This window comes from Bos indicus x Bos taurus, chromosome 27 (assembly GCF_003369695.1).
Source record: "Bos indicus x Bos taurus breed Angus x Brahman F1 hybrid chromosome 27, Bos_hybrid_MaternalHap_v2.0, whole genome shotgun sequence".
NCBI classification, from domain to species: domain Eukaryota; kingdom Metazoa; phylum Chordata; class Mammalia; order Artiodactyla; family Bovidae; genus Bos; species Bos indicus x Bos taurus.
Genome location: NC_040102.1, coordinates 1,182,944 through 1,197,841, shown reverse-complemented (window position 1 = coordinate 1,197,841; position 14,898 = coordinate 1,182,944). Strand labels below are relative to the sequence as shown.

Genomic DNA, 14,898 nt, shown 5'->3' with positions numbered 1-14,898 from the left:
CAGTTGAGCTATTTCAAATCCTGAAAGATGATGCTGTGAAAGTGCTGCACTCAATATGCCAGCAAATTTGGAAAACTCAGCAGTGGCCACAGGACTGGAAAAGGTCAGTTTTATTCCAATCCCAAAGAAAGGCAATGCCAAAGAATGCTCAAACTACCACACAATTGCACTCATCTCACACGCTAGTAAAGTAATGCTCAAAATTCTCCAAGCCAGGTTTCAGCAATACGTGAACCGCGAACTTCCAGTTGTTCAAGCTGGTTTTAGAAAAGGCAGAGGAACTAGAGACCAAATTGCCAACATCCACTGGATCATTGAAAAAGCAAGAGAGTTTCAGAAAAACATTTATTTCTGCTTTATTGACTATGCCAAAGCCTTTGACTGTGTGGATCACAATAAACTGTGGAAAATTCTGAAAGAGATGGGAATACCAGACCACCTGACCTGCCTCTTGAGAAATCTGTATGCAGGTCAGGAAGCAACAGTTAGAACTGGACATGGAACAACAGACTGGTTCCAAATAGGAAAAGGAGTACGTCAAGGCTGCATATCGTCACCCTGCTTATTTAACTGATATGCAGAGCACATCATGAGAAATGCTGGGCTTGAAGAAGCACAAGCTGGAATCAAGATTGCCGGGAGAAATATCAATAATCTCAGATATGCAGATGACACCACCCTTATGGCAGAAAGTGAAGAGGAACTAAAAAGCCTCTTGATGAAGGTGAAAGTGGAGAGTGAAAAAGTTGGCTTAAAGCTCAACATTCAGAAAACGAAGATCATGGCATCTGGTCCCATCACGTCATGGGAAATAGATGGGGAAACAGTGGAAACAGTGTCAGACTTTATTTTTTTCGGTTTCAAAATCACTGCAGATGGTGACTGCAGCCATGAAATTAAAAGACACTTACTCCTTGGAAGGAAAGTTATGACCAACCTAGATAGCATATTGAAAAGTAGAGACATTACTTTGCCAACAAAGGTCCATCTAGTCAAGGCTATGGTTTTTCCTGTGGTCATGTATGGATGTGAGAGTTGGACTGTGAAGAACGCTGAACGCCGAAGAATTGATGCTTTTGAACTGTGGTGTTGGAGAAGACTCTTGAGAGTCCCTTGGACTGCAAGGAGATCCAACCAGTCCATTCTGAAGGAGATCATCTCTGGGTGTTCTTTGGAAGGAATGGCGCTAAAGCTGAAACTCCAATAGTTTGGCCACCTCATGCGAAGAGTTGACTCATTGGAAAAGACTCTGATGCTGGGAGGGATTGGGGGCAGGAGGAGAAGGGGACAACAGAGGATGAGATGGCTGGATGGTATCACTGACTCGATGGACGTGAGTCTGAGTGAACTCCAGGAGTTGGTGATGGACAGGGAGGCCTGGCATGCTGCGATTCATGGGGTTGCAAAGAGTCGGACACGACTGAACTGAACTGAACCTGAATTGGATGAAATCAACTAACCCACAGTCCCTACTTCCGCATGACCATGAGTCATCTCAAATGCAAACACATCGTTACTTCAGTGGGTGCCTTATCCCTCCACACCTGGAATTCTGGACACCATTTTTGATTTTGGTCCTTACAAGCCATTTGCAAGCCCAAAAGGAAATTTAAAAATTAGCATTCTATCATATAAAGCACAAATACGTAATCAACATAAAATATACTTCGAAAGGCAGTCTTCACCATTCTATTTGAATGTAACAGTCACACTTAAATTCATTGCACTCTCTTAATTAGAACTTCAAAGATAACAGCATAAAAAGAATTACAGTAATCAAGCCCATGAATGTCTAATTGAGAGTCTGGATATTGGAGAACCCAAACCAAAGGCAAAGATTCAACATAAAAGATTAAAGCTACTTTGACACTTTAATTAATGTCAGTCTCAAAACATACGTAAGTCACTCAGGATGCAGAAGTCTCATCCCCCTAACATGAGCACCGTGGTTTCCCTGAAGTTACAGAAACTCGTGTGGGCCGCACAAGTTCTGATGGGCCACAAGCAAAGACATCCAGTTCCCATGTGTTAATTAGCAAGAAATTACAGTCTAGCCAGCATCTAACATCTTGCAGATAGTAAAATGAAGTGATGACAGCTGTTTCATGGTTTGAGACACTTCCTGTTTTCATTTAAAATATTTAAAACCCACTTTGGACAAGAAGAACTTGGATTTTCCAAGGAAAAGCTAAGAATGAGGCAACTTTTAAAGGTATAGAGAGTCAGATAAGTTTCTAAGTACAGAATTCTGAGTGTTCAAGGGGCCAGGCTGTAAACAAAATCACACAACATCAGGATTGATTTACAGGCAAGTCCTGAGGTTGTGGGGACAGACAAGACAGAATGTTGAAACATACGGGGTGCAGAGGGTGGTTCCCCCCAATCAGGTGTCCAGTGGGAAACAGCTGTGTCCCGAGTCTGTGAGAACAGGAGGCTTCAACTTAGCTGAAAATGCTAATCATGGAAAACACTGATTTTTTTTCAGTGGAAAAGCTGACAGACCCACCACAGGGACACAGCGGGGGGAGACTGGAGTCAGTCTGCTTCTGGAGGATCTGCAGATGGAGCAGCGGGTGGCACTGTCCTCTGTCCTCAGAGCTGTGGGCTGCACCTCGTTTCACAGGGGACGTGTAATCAGGAATGAAGCCCGCATTAGAGTTGTGCCAGAACAGTATTTTTTCCATCACGATGTGTGGGGGAGTAATTCCGGGCCGGTGCTTTGTTTCACGATGAAATCACTGACTTCACGTCGGCTTGTGGCAAACAAGGCAGGTGTGGCTGTGGACCCCACGAGTTAAAGTATCAGAGTTACTACTGTCTCTTGACTCAAGGAAAAGGGAGAAACCTTCCAATGCACAGTTAATAAAGCGATAACGATGACACCCATTGCAAGGGTAAAAATAACATGTAACGAGCTATTTACACCTACTGATGCTCAGCATCTAATGAATACATCATAAATTTTGCCTTTTGTTGTTCTGTTGCTCAGTCGTGTTCGACTCTTTGTGACCCCATAGACTGTAGCCTCCCAGGCTCCTCTGTCCATGGGATTCTCCAGGCAAGAATCCTGGAGTGGGTTGGCATGCCCTCCTCTAGAGGATCTTTCTGACCCAGGGATGGAACCCAAGTCTCCTGCATTGGCAGGCAGTTTCTTTACCACTGAGCCACCAGGGACTTCTCCCATAAAGTTCTATAAGAAAGTTGGGAGACATGGACAAGGCGACCATTTACTGTCTTTTCAGAGACTGCAGGTAACGTGTCGGCCTGCCGGCTGACTCCCTTTCCTGGGCTCCACTTCCCACAATATTCTTTATAAACAGAAAACCTGACCTGACACCCAGAGCTGGAAAACAGATGACGCAGTCTGCCATGAAGCACAAAGAAGTTCTAAGTGAGTCCTCACGAAGAACCAGGCTGCTGATCCACGCCTCCCTGGATGACAGCACACTGCTGTCAGCGTTCAATGAACATTTTTATTCTCCTGCTCTAAGTTCAGAATCTCAGTCACAGAGCAAACCCACCTACCCTGGGAACAGTGTTCCCACCTGAGCACAGCTCAGAAAACGTCCTTTACTGATTAATCCATTTGTTCACTGTTTTCATTAAAGACTCAGCAAGTACTTCTATAATGGTTAGCATATCCCAGGCCCTGGGGACCCAGCAGTGAGGAAATCCCTGCCTCCCTGTTCTCCCATCCCCAGGAAGGAGACACGGAGCCAAATACATCATTACAACACACGGGTGCTCCCTGTGACAGGCTCCAAGTGCAACCTCACAATAGTTTTGTGAAAAGCACCACGGTATGTATAAAATCCAATGGACTTTTCTGCCTGAACCTGAGGTCTAGTTTAATATTCAGTTAGTACCAGGTTCATGGTTATTCTTTCGAAAGAGAGAGACAAAGAAACACAAACATCTCTAAAGGTCACACCTACATGGTAATAATGTATGACTAGAAAAAAAAGCCAACTTAATTTTGAAGAGAAAAAGAGAAAGAATCATTCAAATGGGGCTTTAGGAAAGGAACTCCCTGATCTCGGCCCATAGGCGAGGCCTTGGGGTGCCAGGCCGGGGCTCCCTGAGCTGAAGTCTGGCGCGGCATTTAGATGTGGACAAGTGTGGGTGGGATTGCTGCGGTGGCGGCCTCATCTGTAGGACAGTGGACAGGGCTTGCATCTAATGCATGCAGATACAGACTCTGAGCATCCCTTGACAGGCACACAGCATGTGCCTTGTAAAGAGCCCACAACGCCAAAGTAACTCATTTCTTTTTGGCACCATTTGCCAGAGAGCACAGGCCTTTTAGAAACTTCCCTTGCAGAGACAACTAAGCCCCAGTCTGCGGGAAAGGGCGAGTGGGCGGGATGAGACTCCTCTGTCCCATGGCTGAGACCTGGGGTCTCAGTTCCTGTTGTAAGTCTTCGGAAGAGGAGAGAACTCTGACTGTTTCATGAATCATAGACCATTTTGTAATAACTCAATATTCATGAACAGAAGGGACTAAATGTTAACTACCAAGTATCAGCTGAGAAAATGTGATCACGGTGATTACCTATTTGCAGATACGCCCAGAGCTTCTAAACCTACTTCAGTTCCGTTTCCTTTTCTTTCACGAAGTATCTCTCTAGTATTTTATAGACATAAGGCACAAAATAAATATTTGTGTACTGGATTCCATTGATTGTGTGACTGACCAAAATGGCAGTGAAGGAATGGCCTGCTAGAAACCAATTAACACCGACTTCCTTTTAGAGAGAGAGATCAAAGCACACACAGACACTTTAATGAACGGGTACTCGGCCTTGCCCTGCATTTGCCACACAGGAATTCAGAGGACCTTCATCTGCCATCCCAGAAACAGCCATGCTCCTCAGCTGGCGAAGCCTTCCTTCTTATTCACACTCATGGCGACATGAGACACAGTCACCTCATCCTTCCTTATCTCTTTCCTCCTTGGCTTCCAAAAAGTAATAAATGAATGTACATCTGTCTGTGCTCAGTCTCTCAGTCGTGTCCGACTCTTTACGACTCCCAGGACTGTAGCCCGCCAAGCTCCTCTGTCCATGGGATTCTCCAGGCAAGAATCCTGGAGTGGGTTGCCATTTCCTTCTCCAGGGCATCTTTCCGACTCAGGGATCAAACCAAAGTCCCAGTGGATTTATCATAAAGAACATTTATAAATGGGTAAACAGAGGTATAAATGTGCTTTATAATAAATCCACTGGGACTTTCAAAGCTTCCCCATCATTTGTGTTTAAAAAGCACAGCATGACTCTGTGTTTTAATTACTATGTTAGGATGAAGTAAATCCAATGTAATTAAGTAAATTCAATGTAATCAATTTATGAGGGAATGCTCTACATATATGAATATATGTCCCCAGAGTCTATGGTTTCCTGACTATGGTTCGCTGCCACCTAGCCATCATTTGAAAGGATCAGTGAAAAATACCAACTTCAGAACCCAAGTCTGAAGCCGTAAACCAAGCTCACTGTACACGTGTGTGGCACTCTACTTCTTCTGGCACCTGAAAATGGGTCGAAAGAGTAATCTCAACCTCATTCCATCTCTTACTCCAAATCTGGGAACGTAAAAATGCCCTATCCAAATTCTGTTTTAGCCTAATACCCCTACTGAAAGGAAATGACAACCAGCTAGTGCTAACTGAAAGTCTGAGCTTTGAACAGCTCTGGTGTCTTTGTAAACGCAAAAGGAAGTTGGTGGCGGAGTACTTTTCTCAGTCAAAAAAGTATTTTGAGTGTTTGGATATCTTGCACTTAAAGAAAGGCAGTCCCCTCAAAGTCATTTTACATGCCTGAATAATTCTTACCTGTCCAGGGAGTCAACATCAAAACTGGAAGGATCACCCGCGACGATTCTGCAGTTAGTGGGCCACTGAGGACCTCTTTTCAGAAGTGGCCAGATGTCATCTGAGGAATAATTAACCGGCCTGGGTGGTGGCCATTCTGGGAGAACCTCTGCACTTGACCTACATCTCAGGATAAGACTTGGGGATATTATTCGCATGTTTTTTACACAGTCCTTCCCACTGCAGCAGCTCTGGGCTCCTCTCTGCAGAGATTTTGCTTGGGGAAGGCAGTTTAAGTTGACCCCTCTTGACTTTGGTGATTTAAGGAAAAGAAACAAACATGGTTATTTCTTTCACAGCTATGCTGCACGTGATCCACCCGTGTGTCATGTCAAAATCTGATCAAAGCAGTGGGCACCCTGAGTTGGTACAGTCTTCCCTGGTGGCTCAGATGGTAAAGAATCTGCCTGCAGTGCAGGAGACCTGGGTTTGATCCCTGGGTCAGGAAGATGCCCTGGAGAAGGTAATGGCTACCCACTCCAGTATTCTTGCCTGGAGAATCCCACAGACAGAGGAGCCTGGTGGGCTGCAGTCAGGGGGTTGCAAAGAGTTGGACATGATTGAGTGACTCACATACACACACAGAGAAAGACATCCAATGAGCAAGGTGTCTAAGAGGACGGCTTAGCCCAGGGGAGCTTAAACACTGAACTTTAAATATTAAGTGAGTGCAAACTGTTCATGTAAATGGATTTAAATATTGTATAAGCTGTAAATTCTCAAGTTAACTGTTCTTACATTCAACAAATATTTACTGAGTCCTGTACAGCCCAGGTGTACACACAGATCAGGAGACTGGGCGAATGCAAACTCAGCGCAGCAAATACAAATGTGCCTGAGCGTAGCCGTGACCTTAACGGGTGTGAGGAAACACACTGACTAAAGATCAGAGATGCCTGGGAACCACGGGTGTTCACCACTGCTTCAGGCAGAACGGGCCAGCCTGCGAGCAGCAGCCTTGCTTAGCAGTGACGGTGGCCTCTGTGATTCCTGGCCGTTGTCCCTGGAGCCTGGTGTGGTAAGACTGGTCACGTAGTGGCAGGAGCCCGTGTGGCCAGCACACCATGAAAGACCCCACCGTGAGCAGACCTCAGCCTGCTGGCCCCTGGTGTTTGCACACACGACTTCAGAAGGCATGTTCTGTGTGGCCAGCAGCAAAGGGACCGAGAAAGCGCCCCTGAGACCCTGGGCCCCCTGGAAGCATATCATCCCCCGTTGCATGGTTGTGTGCTGTGTTCTTCGATGCAAACCGAGCACTCATGGGTGGGAAACTCCAGCCCCTGTTCTAGAAGTGTCTGATGCAGTGTTCAACACCAAGAGGTGCCTGTTCTCATGGTCATGGAGAAAAGAGAGTCAACAGTAAAAACTAAAATAATTTGTTACTAATTATCTATGAGAAAGCCTAACACAGAAAACTGCAAATATCTTGCCCTGGGTCTCCAGGGAAGCCTTGCTCACGAGAGCTGAGAAATCCTACTGCGAGGCCTGCTGCTGGGCTATGACCCATCAGCAGCTCAGTCAAGCAGATGCCCTCCTTCCCAAGACAGAGAACATTTTAAATTTGAAAGCTAAAATGCAGGAGATTAAAAAATTACATCAAAATGCAGTTATCAAAACGTTAGGAAATTTCTGTGACCGGGGTGTCTATTAATGCGGTTAATAATGAGATCTGGCAAGAGGACTGATAACAACTGTTGATTTCAAAGCCTCATGAACATAAAGGGTGTTTTGAAATCCTGGCATGAATTGTAGGGCGGCTATATACTGGGTCCAACACACCAGGGGTTGGAGGCCCTGCTAAAGTGAGCCTGTTCTGTGGCTGCATTTGTAACGGGGGGACATTTTACATTAAAGTTAGACCAGATCACCTTACATGCCTCCTGAGAGACCTTATGCAGGTCAAGAAGCAACAGTTAGAACTAGACATGGAACAACAGATAGGTTCAAAATTGGGAAAGAAGTACGTCAAGGCTGTATATTGTCATCCTGCTTATTTAACTTATATGCAGAGTACATCATGTGAAATGCCAGACTGGATGAAGCACAAGCTGGAATCAAGACTGCAGGGAGAAATATCAAAAGTCTCAGATATGCAGATGATACCACTCTTGTAGCAGAAAGCAAAGAGGAACTAAAGAGCCTCTTGATGAAGGTAAAAGAGGAAAGTGAAAAAAGTGGCTTAAAACTCAACATGCAAAAAACTAAGATCATGGCATCTAGTCCGATCACTTGATGGCAAATAGATAGGGAAACAATGGAAACTGTTACATTTTATTTTCTTGGGCTCCAAAATCACTGCAGATGATGACTGCAGCCACGAAATTAAAAGATGCTTGCTCCTTAGAAGAAAAGCTATGACACACCTAGACAGCATATTAAAAAGCAGAGACATTACTTTGCCGACAAAGGTCTGTCTAGACAAAGCTGTAGCTTTTCCAGTAGTCATGTATAGATGCGAGAGTTGGACCATAAAGCAGGATGAGCGCCAAAGAACTGATGCTTTTGAACTATGGTGTTGAAGAAAACACCTGAGAATCCCCTGGACTGCAAGGAGATCAAACCAGTCCATCCTAAAGGAAATCAACCCTGAATATTCATTGGAAGGACTGATTGAAGCTGAAGCTCTAATACTTTGGCCACCTGATGTGAAGAACTGACTCATTAGAAAAGACTCTGATGCTGGGAAAGACTGAAGGCAGGAGGAGAAGGGGACGACAGAGGATGAGATGGTTGGATGGCATCACCGACTCAATGGACATGAGCTTGAGCAAGCTCCGGGAGCTGGTGAAGGACAGGGAGGCCTGGCATGCTGCAGTCCATCAGGTCACAAAGAGCTGGATATGACTCAGCAATGGAACAACAAAGATGTTAGAAAAATTAAGGATCCACTTTTTATCCCCCCTCACTTCCTGAACGTATTAGGGGTCCCCCAGGAGCCCATGGATCCCAGCTGGGGGCCTCAGCTGCAGAGCCCATGGCCCCTGTGGGAGTCTCTCTCCAGTTTCCTCAGCATGCTTCCTGCAGGGCTCAGCTGCAGACCTGCCAGGTGAGCAGCGGGCACCTTCTCCCTGAACGACCTGCCCCTAACCTGGCAGTCGGGACAGGCTCCGGGCCCAGCAGCTCCATGCCTGCTGTGTCCCGAGGGCCCCTCGGCCTCTTGCCCCTGCTTCCATGGGGCTTCCCCGGCTCCTGCCCTCAGTGCTCCTCCTGCACCTGGACTCACCTGTCCCTCAGTGCTCCTCCTGAACTCACCTGTCCTGCAGCTCCTGCACACCGACTGCCCTGGCCGCCCCAGACCCGGCCGCAGGGGCGCCCTCGGGACCCGCCTGAGCCGCCGGGTGGCTTCTGTCCTGCTCTGATGTCCCCGGTCCCCAGGGGAGGTCAGATCTGCCACGTGGTGGTCAGGAACCACCAGCCTGCAGAAGCAAATGGTGTTTCTATACTTTTAGATCTACCTGACTGACCATTTTACAAGCATAGCTTCTCAACATCTGTGAAAATGCCTCCCATCTTAATGACCACTCCGGCCCCTAACCCCAGCCACAGGACAGAAGATTCCAGTCTGTCTCCTTAAGGTCAAGCTGCTGGCCAGAGTGCAGGGCTGCTGATCAAAGTTCCTGTGTAAATGATACGACCATTTAAAATGTAGAACCTGAAGAAATAATCTTTGTAGATACTGAATTAGTCACGTCTGTGCAGAGGAACAGACCAGAAGAGGTGTTCACACATGGAGAGAGAGGTTTACGAGAGGAACTGGCTCGAGTGACCATGGAGCCTGTCAAGACCCGAGCTGTGTGGGGCCCTCCAGGTGGGGCCCATCTGGAGGCTGAGCAGAGCCGACGGTCAGTTCCCATCCAAGGGCCAGCAGGCCCAAGACCTGGGAGAAGCTGGTCTCTCAGGTCAAGTTCAAAGGGAGAACAGTCAGGCTGGAGGAATTCTCTCCTACTCATAGAGGGTTAGCTTTTTGTTCTGTTCAGGCCTTCAACTGATTGGGCCCAGCTCACCCACATTAGAGAGGGCAATCGGCTTCACTCAGATGCGAGAATGTTCAGTTTAGTTCAGTCGCTCAGTCATGTCTGACTCTTTGCGACCCCATGAATCACAGCACGCCAGGCCTCCCTGTCCATCACCAACATCCGGAGTTCACCCAAACTCACGTCCATCGAGTCAGTGATGCCATCCAGCCATCTCATCCTCAGTTGTCCACTTCTCCTCCTGCCCCCAATCCCTCCCAGCAACAGTGTCTTTTCCAATGAGTCAACTCTTTGCATGAGGTAGCTAAAGTACTGGAGTTTCAGCTTTAGCATCAGTCCTTCCAATGAACACCCAAGACTGATCTCCTTTAGGATGGACTGGTTGGATCTCCTTGCAGTCCAAGGGACTCTCAAGAGTCTTCTCCAACACCACAGTTCAAAAGCATCAATTCTTCGGCGCTCAGCTTTCTTCACAGTCCAACTCTCACATCATTCTTCGGCGCTCAGCTTTCTTTACAGTCCAACTCTCACATCCATACATGACCACAGGAAAAACCATAGCCTTGACTAGACGGACCTTTGTTGGCAAAGTAATGTCTCTACTTTTCAATATGCTATCTAGGTTGGTTGTAACTTTTCTTCCAAGGAGTAAGCGTCTTTTAATTTCATGACTGCAGTCACCATCTGCAGTGATTTTGGAGCCCAAAAAAATAAAGTCTGACTCTGTTTCCACTGTTTCCCCATCTATTTCCCATGAAGTGATGGGAATGTTAACGTGTCAAAAAACACCCTCACAGCAACACCCAGAATAATGCTTGACTAAACACCTAGGCCCAGGCAGGCTGACACAAACTTAACCATCACCGGTATCACATGTCCAGTTTTCCAGCATTTCTTGGACTAGCAGTGCCTTAGTCCTCACCCACTGCTGCAGCTGCTAAGTCGCTTCAGTCGTGTCCGACTCTGTGCGACCCCACAGACGGCAGCCCACCAGGCTCCCCCGTCCCTGGGATTCTCCAGGCAAGAACACTGGAGTGGGTTGCCATTTCCTTCTCCAATGCATGAAACTGAAAAGTGAAAGTGAAGTTGCTCAGTCGTGTCTGACCCTCAGCGACCCCATGGACTGCAGCCTTCCAGGCTCCTCCATCCATGGGATTTTCCAGGCAAGAGCACTGGAGTGGGGTGCCATCGCCTTCTCCAGTCCTCAACCACTAGTCCAAAGCAAAAGTAACCAGCCACCAGGAAACTGGGCAGGAGAGACAGATGGGTAAGATGAGCAGGTTGCAGGAAGCCTCCTTCTCTTCCCCTCTGAATGATGTTTCAAAGGATAATTTTTCTTAAAGGCTAATTCTCCAGAAAATAGAAATACCTAAGAGGAAACCACTAGGTATGAGTCCAAACACATCATTTTAAGTTGTCAAAGTGTTTCTTGGAAAGAAGAAGCAGTGAATAAAAACCCGAAATTCTGAAAGTAACAAGTACATTATAATTTTTAGTGCATTTTGAAGACAGCATGTGTAAAATGATTATGTACAGATAATCAACACACTCAATATATATACAGTACTGTGTGGCCACGTTCCTCTGACTTCCAACGTTGGCTCATCCTCTACCTCCTTGCAAGGAAAGAAGACTCCTGACAGCCAGTGATCTGACTGAAGAGCACAGCACAGTACCTCTTTCTTCCCGAGAGTAAACTTATTTTCTTTTAAAAGTTCTCAGAATACTTTATAATTTTGTAAATTTAAATAACTGGTTTTAATTTAATGTTTTTTAACTAACACATTATAAGAAACAAAAGCCATAGTATCAATGCTTTCTAAACATAATTATGAAATGATGTAAGTATATACTGAGAGTAAATACGACCCACTATCATAGGCTGCAGGGCTTTGCAGGTGACACTAGAGGTAAATAAGAGCCAGCCCGCCAATGCAGGAGACTTAAGGGTGGCGGGTTCAATCCCCGGGTCAGAAAGATCCCCTGGAGGAGGGCATGGAAACTCACTCTAGTATTCATGCCCAGAGAATTGCATGGACAGAGAAGCCTGGTGGGCTACAGTACATGGGGTCTCAAAGAGTCCATTAGATACTACTGAAGCAACTTAGCACATATACATGCACAGTAGGCTACATGTTGTGGAATCTGATATGTCTATATATTTAAAAGGGAAGTACATTTTAGAAATAAATGAAAATTAGGATTTCTCTGTTTTAATAAGTGTGTACTTTAGCTGGAACTCATCTGATTGGGGGTGGGAGGGAAGGCATTTGTGTTCGCTCCTACACTAGTTAGATGAAGAGCAAATCAGTGAAGGCTTCCTGGAAAAAATGACCCCTGAGTTGATAACAAAAGCATAGCTCAGAATTAGGCAAAAAAATATCTGAAAAGCAAATTCTGGGATCAGCAACAGCATGTGAAGTGAGAGACTGCGAGGAGGGGTGATGCAGCAGTGGGGCAGGAGGCAGGGGGGGCCAGCAAGAAGGGCACGGAGGGCCGTCAGTGTGCTCAGCACGTGAGCAGGCCGGGGGCGCAGCCACGAGGTGACACGGCGGGGGTGGGCTGCCGGGGGCCGATCGGTCAGCCCCACAGCACTTGCACCCTGGGATCTAGCCGAGTGACGCATTCTTCCACCTATTTACACATGCATGAATTCATTTATTTAATCATTGATTATTTAGGGTTTACGATGCTAAGTGCTAAGTCTGACTGGCTCACATATCCACAGTTCTTAAACAATTCTTTCCTGCAGTGACTGACCATGCCCACCATCATGATGGCCTGACGGGATTACCAGTGTCCTGGTTAGTGGAAGGCCAGAGGGCGGGAGTCAGGGGAGGTGCTGTGGGGAGCGGGCCGAAGTCATGCGGCCAGAGCCCAGGAAGATGCGAGACTCCACACGCAGGAGGCATCTTGGAAACGAGATCACAGGAACGCTTGAGAGGCAAGTTACTGCAGAAATACAAGCCACCAGATAAAAAAGGTTTACGGCTGTTTCCTCCATCATGCCTGGTATGGATTTTCCCTCCGTGGTAATGCCTCCTGGAATCAGTGCTGACGTACGCTGAGAAAACTTCTGACCCAGAGAAAAATCATTATCATCCAATTTTACACTGTTTTCCTCCACGATATCAATAACCTTCCCTCCCTAGAAGAATCGGGTGAAATGCATATTTAGACAAGTAAATCTATCTGATAAATCACTTCACAGATGAGAAAGAAGCCATGTGTGAAATGAAAGTAGATGTTTTCAAAACCACTTCATTTAGTGAGAGGACTCTAATCAATACGTGGGGTGTTTGGTGATGAGGGAAGCAGTGGGTTGGAGAGTCGTGCCGGCCATGGGTCCCAGCGCCCAGTGGTGGAGTCTGGTCCTGTTTCAGGTCCCTGGAGATCAGATGACAAGTCTCTGTTTCAGCTGCATCGTCACCCATCTTGAAGGGTGGAGGGAAATCACAGGTGAACTCAAGCCCCAGATGAGAGAAACGCTCAGTGGCAGCATCAGCCTGTGAGCGCTGAGAATGGAGCGCCTGATACACGTTCCGAAACTGCTAATGGCCCTTTCGTGCACACGCTTGGTGTTTAATTACTGTTAGATGAACATCAACATTACACATTTGCGTTTATACAGGTGACGCAACCAATGGACACCGACTTTTATGTTTCAGGCTTAAAGAGACATTTAAGTACATCTTATTGTTCAAAATAATCACTGGGAATGTTTTTGAATAACTTTTTGGGGAATTATTTTCAAAAGCTAATTTTAGGAGTATAAAAGAAAATGCACTTGTCAAAATAATCTCTCTCTCTCTACACACACACACACATCAACGAAGCATAGTTATTAAATGCATGATCTTCCAAATAGTATTTCAACATAAAATCATGGAAACCCTGTTTTTGCCTCACCTCCAGACAGGGGCGTCTCATTTCTTTGGTATGTTTCACAATCCTATTAAGTATTCTGTTGCTGTAGACCATCACTATTCTATTTAGGAGAGAAAAATTTACAAATATTCAATTTCTAATGCTTAGAGTAAAAGAGGGGAAGGGAGGAATTAAGGATCCGTCTGCACCTTTAAAAAAGGTAGCTTATAATTCTATAAATCAATTATTTCAAGGCAACTTGCTATTTTTCCTGATGTTATCCATCTCATCTCTTATTCCCCAGACCACTCCCTAACTTTGGAAGGCATGCCTGCCTCTGCTTCCCCCACTGTTTTCTGGAAGAATTCTGACTCTATAACTAGGCCAATGTTCAGGAGAAATTTTGAAGAGAAGCGTTTTTTTTCTTTTGTTAATACATTTGGTAGATACATGTTGGGAATACCAAGATGTATTGGTAATACTTGGTAAAATGATATGTACATAAATCAGAATTTTAGTTTGAGTTCTGCACTGGTTCTTATGTCTGTGAAATCTGTTTTATATTTATTCCTCTGGAGTGACAGCTCTATAAACAAGACAGTCATTTTCCACCAGGTGATTATCGTTTCAGAGCATTTCTGAAGACCAAGAGTGTGCTTAATTGTTTGCTTGTAGGAGACACTCAACGAATATTGGTGAACCTATCAGTAATTATCTCTTACAGCATATTTTAAAAATCTGCAACGATAGTAAGGTAAATAAGATAAGTAAGTAAGTAAGATAGAAACTTCCTTAAGTTTCTAATTAGTTCACTTTCCACACTTTTCCCCACAAGGGCAGAGCGTGAGGGCTGGTCCCTGACGTCACAGACACGGGGTGCTTCCAGGGGAAGCTGGGGCTGGGCCCCACGGGCCCCCAACATCCTCAGCATCTGCAGCCCTGTGTGGAGTGGGCCCTGGTTCCTGCAGGGCACGGCTCCCAGAACGGCGCCCACCCTGACCCCTGGGCTCGGGAGCATGGGGGCATCACGGCCTCTGCTCAGAGCCACAGGCAACTGGAAAAGACCACTGAGGCCCCACGGCACTCCAAGGTCCCTAACCCTCGGGCGGACCTGGTCACGTGCTCAGAGCTTCTGCCTGAGTTGGACACCGAGGAGCAGGAGACTGCGAGGCTGACCCGCCCGCGATC

The 14,898-nt window shown here is 46.2% G+C and overlaps 1 protein-coding gene across 2 annotated transcripts in view; it reads right to left on the bottom strand.

The window, feature by feature from the left end:
- Positions 1 to 14,898, bottom strand: part of DLGAP2 (DLG associated protein 2) — a 275,780-nt gene that overhangs the window by 45,890 nt on the left and 214,992 nt on the right. The gene's annotated exons all lie outside the window — the stretch shown is intronic.